The sequence below is a fragment of the Anastrepha obliqua genome, unplaced genomic scaffold (genome assembly GCF_027943255.1).
Source record: "Anastrepha obliqua isolate idAnaObli1 unplaced genomic scaffold, idAnaObli1_1.0 ptg000063l, whole genome shotgun sequence".
NCBI lineage: Eukaryota > Metazoa > Arthropoda > Insecta > Diptera > Tephritidae > Anastrepha > Anastrepha obliqua.
The window spans coordinates 116,163-125,000 of record NW_026562202.1 but is presented as its reverse complement, the minus strand read 5'-3'; the positions used below and the strand labels follow the sequence as shown (position 1 = coordinate 125,000).

General features: G+C 33.5%; 1 non-coding gene and 2 pseudogenes across 1 annotated transcript; all 3 read left to right on the top strand.

Moving 5' to 3' along the window:
- Window positions 1-2,165: 2,165 nt before the first annotated feature.
- LOC129251704 (small subunit ribosomal RNA) lies at window positions 2,166-4,156 on the top strand. The gene has a single exon (XR_008583065.1). It is a non-coding gene; the product is annotated as a small subunit ribosomal RNA (ribosomal RNA).
- A 592-nt stretch (window positions 4,157-4,748) lies between these two features.
- Window positions 4,749-4,929, top strand: LOC129251673 (5.8S ribosomal RNA; annotated as a pseudogene).
- A 443-nt stretch (window positions 4,930-5,372) lies between these two features.
- On the top strand, window positions 5,373-8,152 carry LOC129251674 (large subunit ribosomal RNA; annotated as a pseudogene).
- Window positions 8,153-8,838: the final 686 nt, after the last annotated feature.

Genomic DNA, 8,838 nt, shown 5'->3' with positions numbered 1-8,838 from the left:
GAATCATAACTATATGAAACTCGAATTTGAGCCATATTAAACTGGTAATATTGTGATTTTATGCCTGGTTTTCCATACGTTAGTTTAAATAGAAAAAAATTCTCGAATATATATACATATATGAAGAATCTATATTCTATACTAACATTTTATGGAATATAACCTTGGCATATTGCCATTAAAATATATAATAAAGACATTTCAAATCAAACTGAAATGTATTGAAATGAATTTTTCCCATACATTTTTGACAATGTGAGGTGTGCATGGCAAAAAACACTCACGGTGAAGGCATGTGAAATAATATGAAAATATCAAAAGTTAACTAACCAATGATATTGAAGCATATAAATCGAATCATAACTATATGAAACTCGAATTTAAGCCATATTAAACTGGTAATATTGTGATTTTATGCCTGGTTTTCCATACGTTAGTTTAAATAGAAAAAATTTTCGAATATATATACATATATGAAGAATCTATATTCTAATACTAACATGTTATGGAATATAACCTTGGCATATTGGCACTAAAATATATAATAAAGACATTTCAAATCAAACTGAAATGTATGGAAATGAATTTTTCCCATACATTTTTGACAATGTGAGGTGTGCATGGCAAAAAACACTCACGGTGAAGGCATGTGAAATAATATGAAAATATCAAAAGTTAACTAACCAATGATATTGAAGCATATAAATCGAATCATAACTATATGAAACTCGAATTTGAGCCATATTAAACTGGTAATATTGTGATTTTATGCCTGGTTTTCCATACGTTAGTTTAAATAGAAAAAATTTTCGAATATATATACATATATGAAGAATTCATATTAGCTATACTAACATGTTATGGAATATAACCTTGGCATATTGGCACTAAAATATATAATAAAGACATTTCAAATCAAACTGAAATGTATTGAAATGAATTTTTCCCATACATTTTTGACAATGTGAGGTGTGCATGGCAAAAAACACTCACGGTGAAGGCATGTGATATAATATGAAAATATCAAAAGTTAACTAACCAATGATATTGAAACATATAAATCGAATCATAACTATATGAAACTCGAATTTGAGCCATATTAAACTGGTAATATTGTGATTTTATGCCTGGTTTTCCATACGTTAGTTTAAATAGAAAAAAATTCTCGAATATATATACATATATGAAGAATCTATATTCTATACTAACATTTTATGGAATATAACCTTGGCATATTGGCACTAAAATATATAATAAAGACATTTCAAATCAAACTGAAATGTATTGAAATGAATTTTTCCCATACATTTTTGACAATGTGAGGTGTGCATGGCAAAAAACACTCACGGTGAAGGCATGTGATATAATATGAAAATATCAAAAGTTAACTAACCAATGATATTGAAGCATATAAATCGAATCATAACTATATGAAACTCGAATTTGAGCCATATTAAACTGGTAATATTATGATTTTATTCCTGGTTTTCCATACGTTAGTTTAAATAGAAAAAATTTTCGAATATATATACATATATGAAGAATCTATATTCTATACTAACATGTTATGGCATATTGGTGTTATTGTATTTTATTCCTGGTTTTCTATAGTTAGTTTAAATAGAAATAAATTTTTGAATTCAAAATTTTATATTCTATACTAGCATTACATAGAAATTATCCTCAACTGTTTGTTTCTTGTATAAATACAGGAAATTAAACAGATGATGAAGAGAAAAAAATAAGAAAAACAAAAATTTATAAGAAAAATTAAATTTTAAACAAAGGAAAAGAGGAGAAAATTTTTTCAATCATATATATTTATGATTAAAAAATAGAATTATGAAATTATTAATTTCAATTCAAAGAGAAAAATTATGTAATATATGAAATTATTACATTAAAAATGCATTTGAAAAAAAAGTAAAATGTTATTAAAAATGATAAATTATTTGAAAATTGGCAAATATTAAGAAGAAATATCGTTCTTATATTTTTATATAAAATATATATATAGAGAACGAAAATTCTTTTTCATAAAAAACGGTTTTTGAATTTTAATAAGAAAAGCTAAAGGGGTCGCGCCCCTTTACTTTTTATATACACCGTAATTTATGAAATTTTCAAATATGAAAAACAAAGAAAAATATATAAATAAAAATATTATTCTGGTTGATCCTGCCAGTAGTTATATGCTTGTCTCAAAGATTAAGCCATGCATGTCTAAGTACAAACAAATTAAAAGTGAAACCGCAAAAGGCTCATTATATCAGTTATGGTTCCATAGATCGTTAACAGTTACTTGGATAACTGTGGTAATTCTAGAGCTAATACATGCAATATAAACACGGACCTTATGGAACGTGTGCTTTTATTAGACTAAAACCAAGCGATCATTTGATCGTTAAATTGGTTGAACTCTAGATAACTTGCAGATCGTATGGTCCCGTACCGACGACAGATCTTTCAAATGTCTGCCCTATCAACTTTTGATGGTAGTATCTAGGACTACCATGGTTGCAACGGGTAACGGGGAATCAGGGTTCGATTCCGGAGAGGGAGCCTGAGAAACGGCTACCACATCTAAGGAAGGCAGCAGGCGCGTAAATTACCCACTCCCAGTTCGGGGAGGTAGTGACGAAAAATAACAATACAGGACTCATATCCGAGGCCCTGTAATTGGAATGAGTACACTTTAAATCCTTTAACAAGGACCTATTGGAGGGCAAGTCTGGTGCCAGCAGCCGCGGTAATTCCAGCTCCAATAGCGTATATTAAAGTTGTTGCGGTTAAAACGTTCGTAGTTGAATTTGTGCTTCATACGGGTAGTACAACTATATATTGTGGTATGTACATTACCTTATGTATGTAAGCGTATTACCGGTGGAGTTCTTATATATAATTAATACAATGTATTTTTTATATATTCCTCCTATTTAAACCTACTTCAGTGCTCTTCATCGAGTGTTGTTGTGGGCCGGTACAATTACTTTGAACAAATTAGAGTGCTTAAAGCAGGCTCCAAATGCCTGAATATTTTGTGCATGGAATAATGAAATAAGACCTCTGTTCTACTTTCATTGGTTTTTAGATCAAGAGGTAATGATTAATAGAAGCAGTTTGGGGGCATTAGTATTACGACGCGAGAGGTGAAATTCTTGGACCGTCGTAAGACTAACTTAAGCGAAAGCATTTGCCAAAGATGTTTTCATTAATCAAGAACGAAAGTTAGAGGTTCGAAGGCGATCAGATACCGCCCTAGTTCTAACCATAAACGATGCCAGCTAGCAATTGGGTGTAGCTACTACTATGGCTCTCTCAGTCGCTTCCCGGGAAACCAAAGCTTTTGGGCTCCGGGGGAAGTATGGTTGCAAAGCTGAAACTTAAAGGAATTGACGGAAGGGCACCACCAGGAGTGGAGCCTGCGGCTTAATTTGACTCAACACGGGAAAACTTACCAGGTCCGAACATAAGCGTGTAAGACAGATTGATAGCTCTTTCTCGAATCTATGGGTGGTGGTGCATGGCCGTTCTTAGTTCGTGGAGTGATTTGTCTGGTTAATTCCGATAACGAACGAGACTCAAATATATTAAATAGATGCTTTCAGGATTATGATGTTGAAACTTATATAGCCTTCTTTCATGCGTACATCTTGAATGTACAAGTGTTTGAATGTGTTTATATAAGTGGAGTCGTACCTGTTGGTTTGTCCCATTATAAGGACACTAGCTTCTTAAATGGACAAATTGCGTCTAGCAGTAACGAGATTGAGCAATAACAGGTCTGTGATGCCCTTAGATGTCCTGGGCTGCACGCGCGCTACAATGAAAGTATCAACGTGTATTTCCTAGACCGAGAGGTCCGGGTAAACCGCTGAACCACTTTCATGCTTGGGATTGTGAACTGAAACTGTTCACATGAACTTGGAATTCCCAGTAAGTGCGAGTTATTAACTCGCATTGATTAAGTCCCTGCCCTTTGTACATACCGCCCGTCGCTACTACCGATTGAATTATTTAGTGAGGTCTCCGGACGTGATCACTGTGACGCCTCGTGTGTCACGGTTGTTTCGCAAAAGTTGACCGAACTTGATTATTTAGAGGAAGTAAAAGTCGTAACAAGGTTTCCGTAGGTGAACCTGCGGAAGGATCATTATTGTGTTCCATATCCGTAAGAAAAACAAACAAACAAACAAACAAACAGACAAGCAAACAAACGAACAAAAAGAAAAAAAAAAAAAAAAAAAAAGAAAAAAAAAAAAAAATTTATATAATTATTTTGGAATCCATAATTCTTTTTATTCTTTTTCATTCAATTTGTGATCCATCAATTATATCATATTAAATATAATATATGATGGTACATTTTGTAATGTTTTTTCTTATTTTTTTTCTTTTAAAAACCTTTAAACATGAAAATAAAAAGTTGTACATATTATTCATTTGATTGAATGATAAGTTAATTTGTTCACAATAACAAAAGTGGTATATATTTATTATATTATTATATATACATAAAATGATTAAAAAAATACAAAATAATTGAATCATAATAAATACCACCACTGTATTATTGTTGAACTAAGACATTCGCAACTTAATAAAAATGTTTAGAGTTAAATATATTTGATATATATTATTGAAAGAAAATCAATTTATATATTATTAATATTATTTAATTTTACTCTTTCAATTAATATATGCAAAAAAAAATTGACATTTGTTATAAATAAAAATAAATAAAAAAATACTCTAAGCGGTGGATCACTTGGCTCATGGGTCGATGAAGAACGCAGCAAACTGTGCGTCATCGTGTGAACTGCAGGACACATGAACATCGACATTTTGAACGCATATCGCAGTCCATGCTGTTATGTATATTAAATTCAATTTTAAAGTACTGCTTGGACTACATATGGTTGAGGGTTGTAAGACTATGCTAAATAAGTTGCTTATTCTTTTATAAAAATAATTGAATTTAAGCAAATGTGTATATTATTGGATTTTAAATAATTCATAATATTAATAGCAAAAAAAATAAAGATATATAATGAATTTTATTTATTATATATTCTTTAAAAAAAAAAATCCTCTCAAATAAAATGAAATGATGAAAATATTGAATCTAAGTATTCTTTACAAAAAATTTTCATATTATTTATATATATATATAAAATAATAATTTATATATGTAATTAAAAGGAGGAATGTCTAGCATAAAAATTAAATTTTTTATTCTAGGATTGCCTCATTTTACATTATTATTATTTTTATATATTTACAATATATAAAAGGAGAAAAGAAAAATAGAGATGAAAAGATGATATAATTTTTTTATTAAATTGTGAGAAGATAAAAAAAGAATATTAAAACAACCTCAACTCATATGGGATTACCCCCTGAATTTAAGCATATTAATGAGGGGAGGAAAAGAAACTAACAAGGATTTTCTTAGTAGCGGCGAGCGAAAAGAAAATAGTTCAGCACTAAGTCACTTTGTCTATATGTCAAATGTGAGATGCAGTGTATGGAATATCTTAATATCTAGTATGAGAAATTAACGATTTAAGTCCTTCTTAAATGAGGCCATTTACCCATAGAGGGTGCCAGGCCCGTATAACGTTAATGATTACTAGAAAGATATTTCCAAAGAGTCGTGTTGCTTGATAGTGCAGCACTAAGTGGGTGGTAAACTCCATCTAAAACTAAATATAACCATGAGACCGATAGTAAACAAGTACCGTGAGGGAAAGTTGAAAAGAACTCTGAATAGAGAGTTAAATAGTACGTGAAACTGCTTAGAGGTTAAGCCCGATGAACCTGAATATCCATTATGAAAAATTCATCATTAAATAATTAAAAAAATAATGTGCATTTTTTTCATATAAGGACATTGTAATCTATTAACATAATAAAGTATTTATCAAAAGATCATTGGTGATATTAAGTTTATTTAAATTAATTTGCTTTTTAAGCATATTAACATAAAATAAATACTAATGATTTGATAAAGTGTTGATAGATTTTATTATATATAATGCTAAAATTCATTTTTTGAATTTTACAAAAAATTTAATATCTATGATATTAATATTTATTTGTATGCATTTATATGATTAACAATGCGAAAGATTCAGGATACCTTCGGGACCCGTCTTGAAACACGGACCAAGGAGTCTAACATATGTGCAAGTCATTGAGTTATATTAAACTTAATGGCATAATTAACTTAACTTAAATATAATGGGATTAATTTTTAGTCTATTTTTTAATAAATAGTCAATTAATTCAATCCCGGGGCGTTCCATATAGTTATGTATAATGATAATTTATTATTATTTATACCTCTAACTGGAGCGTACCTTGAGCATATATGCTGTGACCCGAAAGATGGTGAACTATACTTGATCAGGTTGAAGTCAGGGGAAACCCTGATGGAAGACCGAAACAGTTCTGACGTGCAAATCGATTGTCAGAATTGAGTATAGGGGCGAAAGACCAATCGAACCATCTAGTAGCTGGTTCCCTCCGAAGTTTCCCTCAGGATAGCTGGTGCATTTAAAAATTATATAAAATAATCTTATCTGGTAAAGCGAATGATTAGAGGCCTTAGGGTCGAAACGATTTTAACCTATTCTCAAACTTTAAATGGGTAAGAACCTCACCTTTCTTGATATGAAGGTTGAGGTTATGATATAATGTGCCCAGTGGGCCACTTTTGGTAAGCAGAACTGGCGCTGTGGGATGAACCAAACGTAATGTTACGGTGCCTAAATTAACAACTCATGCAGATACCATGAAAGGCGTTGGTTGCTTAAAACAGCAGGACGGTGGACATGGAAGTCGTAATCCGCTAAGGAGTGTGTAACAACTCACCTGCCGAAGCAACTAGCCCTTAAAATGGATGGCGCTTAAGTTGTATACCTATACATTACCGCTAAAGTAGATGATTTATAAAACAATTTCGATTGATTTATAAATTTTGAAACTTTAGTGAGTAGGAGGGTACAATAGTGTGCTTAGAAGTGTTTGGCGTAAGCCTGCATGGAGCCGCTATTGGTACAGATCTTGGTGGTAGTAGCAAATAATCGAATGAGACCTTGGAGGACTGAAGTGGAGAAGGGTTTCGTGTGAACAGTGGTTGATCACGAGTTAGTCGGTCCTAAGTTCAAGGCGAAAGCCGAAAATTTTCAAGTTTTTAATAAAAAAAAATATTAATAAAAATATATTTAAAAATAATTAAAATACTTGAATTATTTTGAACGAAAGGGAATACGGTTCCAATTCCGTAACCTGTTGAGTATCCGTTTGTTATTAAAAATGGGCCTTGTGCTCATCCTGGCAACAGGAACGACCATAAAGAAGCCGTCGAGAGATATCGGAAGAGTTTTCTTTTCTGTTTTATAGTCGTACTACCATGGAAGTCTTTCGAAGAGAGATATGGTAGATGGACTAGAAGAGCATGACATTTACTGTTGTGTCGATATTTTCTCCTCGGACCTTGAAAATTTATGGTGGGGTCACGCAAACTTCTCAACAGGCCGTACCAATATCCGCAGCTGGTCTCCAAGGTGAAGAGTCTCTAGTCGATAGAATAATGTAGGTAAGGGAAGTCGGCAAATTAGATCCGTAACTTCGGGATAAGGATTGGCTCTGAAGATTGAGATAGTCGGGCTTGATTGGGAAGCAATACCATGGTTTATGTACTCGTTCTGGGTAAATAGAGAATTACGATTCTTGTTCCCCGGATAGTAGTTACGTAGCCAATTGTGGAACTTTCTTGCTAAAATTTTTAAGGAATTATATCATTCGATATATATTCCTTTTAAATTATAACGATTATCAATTAACAATCAATTCAGAACTGGCACGGACTTGGGGAATCCGACTGTCTAATTAAAACAAAGCATTGTGATGGCCCTAACGGGTGTTGACACAATGTGATTTCTGCCCAGTGCTCTGAATGTCAAAGTGAAGAAATTCAAGTAAGCGCGGGTAAACGGCGGGAGTAACTATGACTCTCTTAAGGTAGCCAAATGCCTCGTCATCTAATTAGTGACGCGCATGAATGGATTAACGAGATTCCTACTGTCCCTATCTACTTTCTCAGTTTGACTGTTGAATAGTGCGGACGTGTCGTGTGCTAAGCGGTGATTTGCGATTTTTGTGATTTCCTTTTGCGGTTACATTCGTGTGTGAGTACCGGTGTATTACAGTTGTGCGAGTGACGCTAATATTGTTGTGGCTGTACCATAGCGGTACAGTGTTTACAATTAATTGCGCTAGTGAGTGCCGTTGTGCGAGTGACGCTACTTTGTAGTAGCTGTACACTGTTTACGAGTGATTAAGTGCCGTACGGTAGTTTTGTTGGACACTCCAGTGAGTGCCAATATACTCCGTGCTATAGACACATTGTACGTGCGTGTGAGTGCCGCTAGATACAGCGTTGGAAATTTTCCATTAAGTTGTTTACAACTTTTGCGGGCGTGCCGTTGTTTTTCGGCGTGGTGTGTTGTGCGTAGCTGTACCATAGCGGTGCATTGTTTACGAGCAATTGCTCAGGTGACTACGGTTTGTGCTGGTGACGCCACTGTTCGCGTGGCTGTACTTTGTGTACAAGTGTACCTTGTTGGTATATTGTGGGACGCTCAAGTGAGTGCCGCTATACCAAGGTGTTTACAATTTTTGTGTGCCGCTAATTTCTGGCGTGGTCTTTTGGCGCGTGCCGTTACATTCGGTGTGGGTGTACAGTGCGGGCGTACACTAGGTCTGTCGTGCCGCTATATTGCCATATTTGGCAACAGTAAAAAGGGCGTCCCCTTCTGTGCGTGGGTTAAG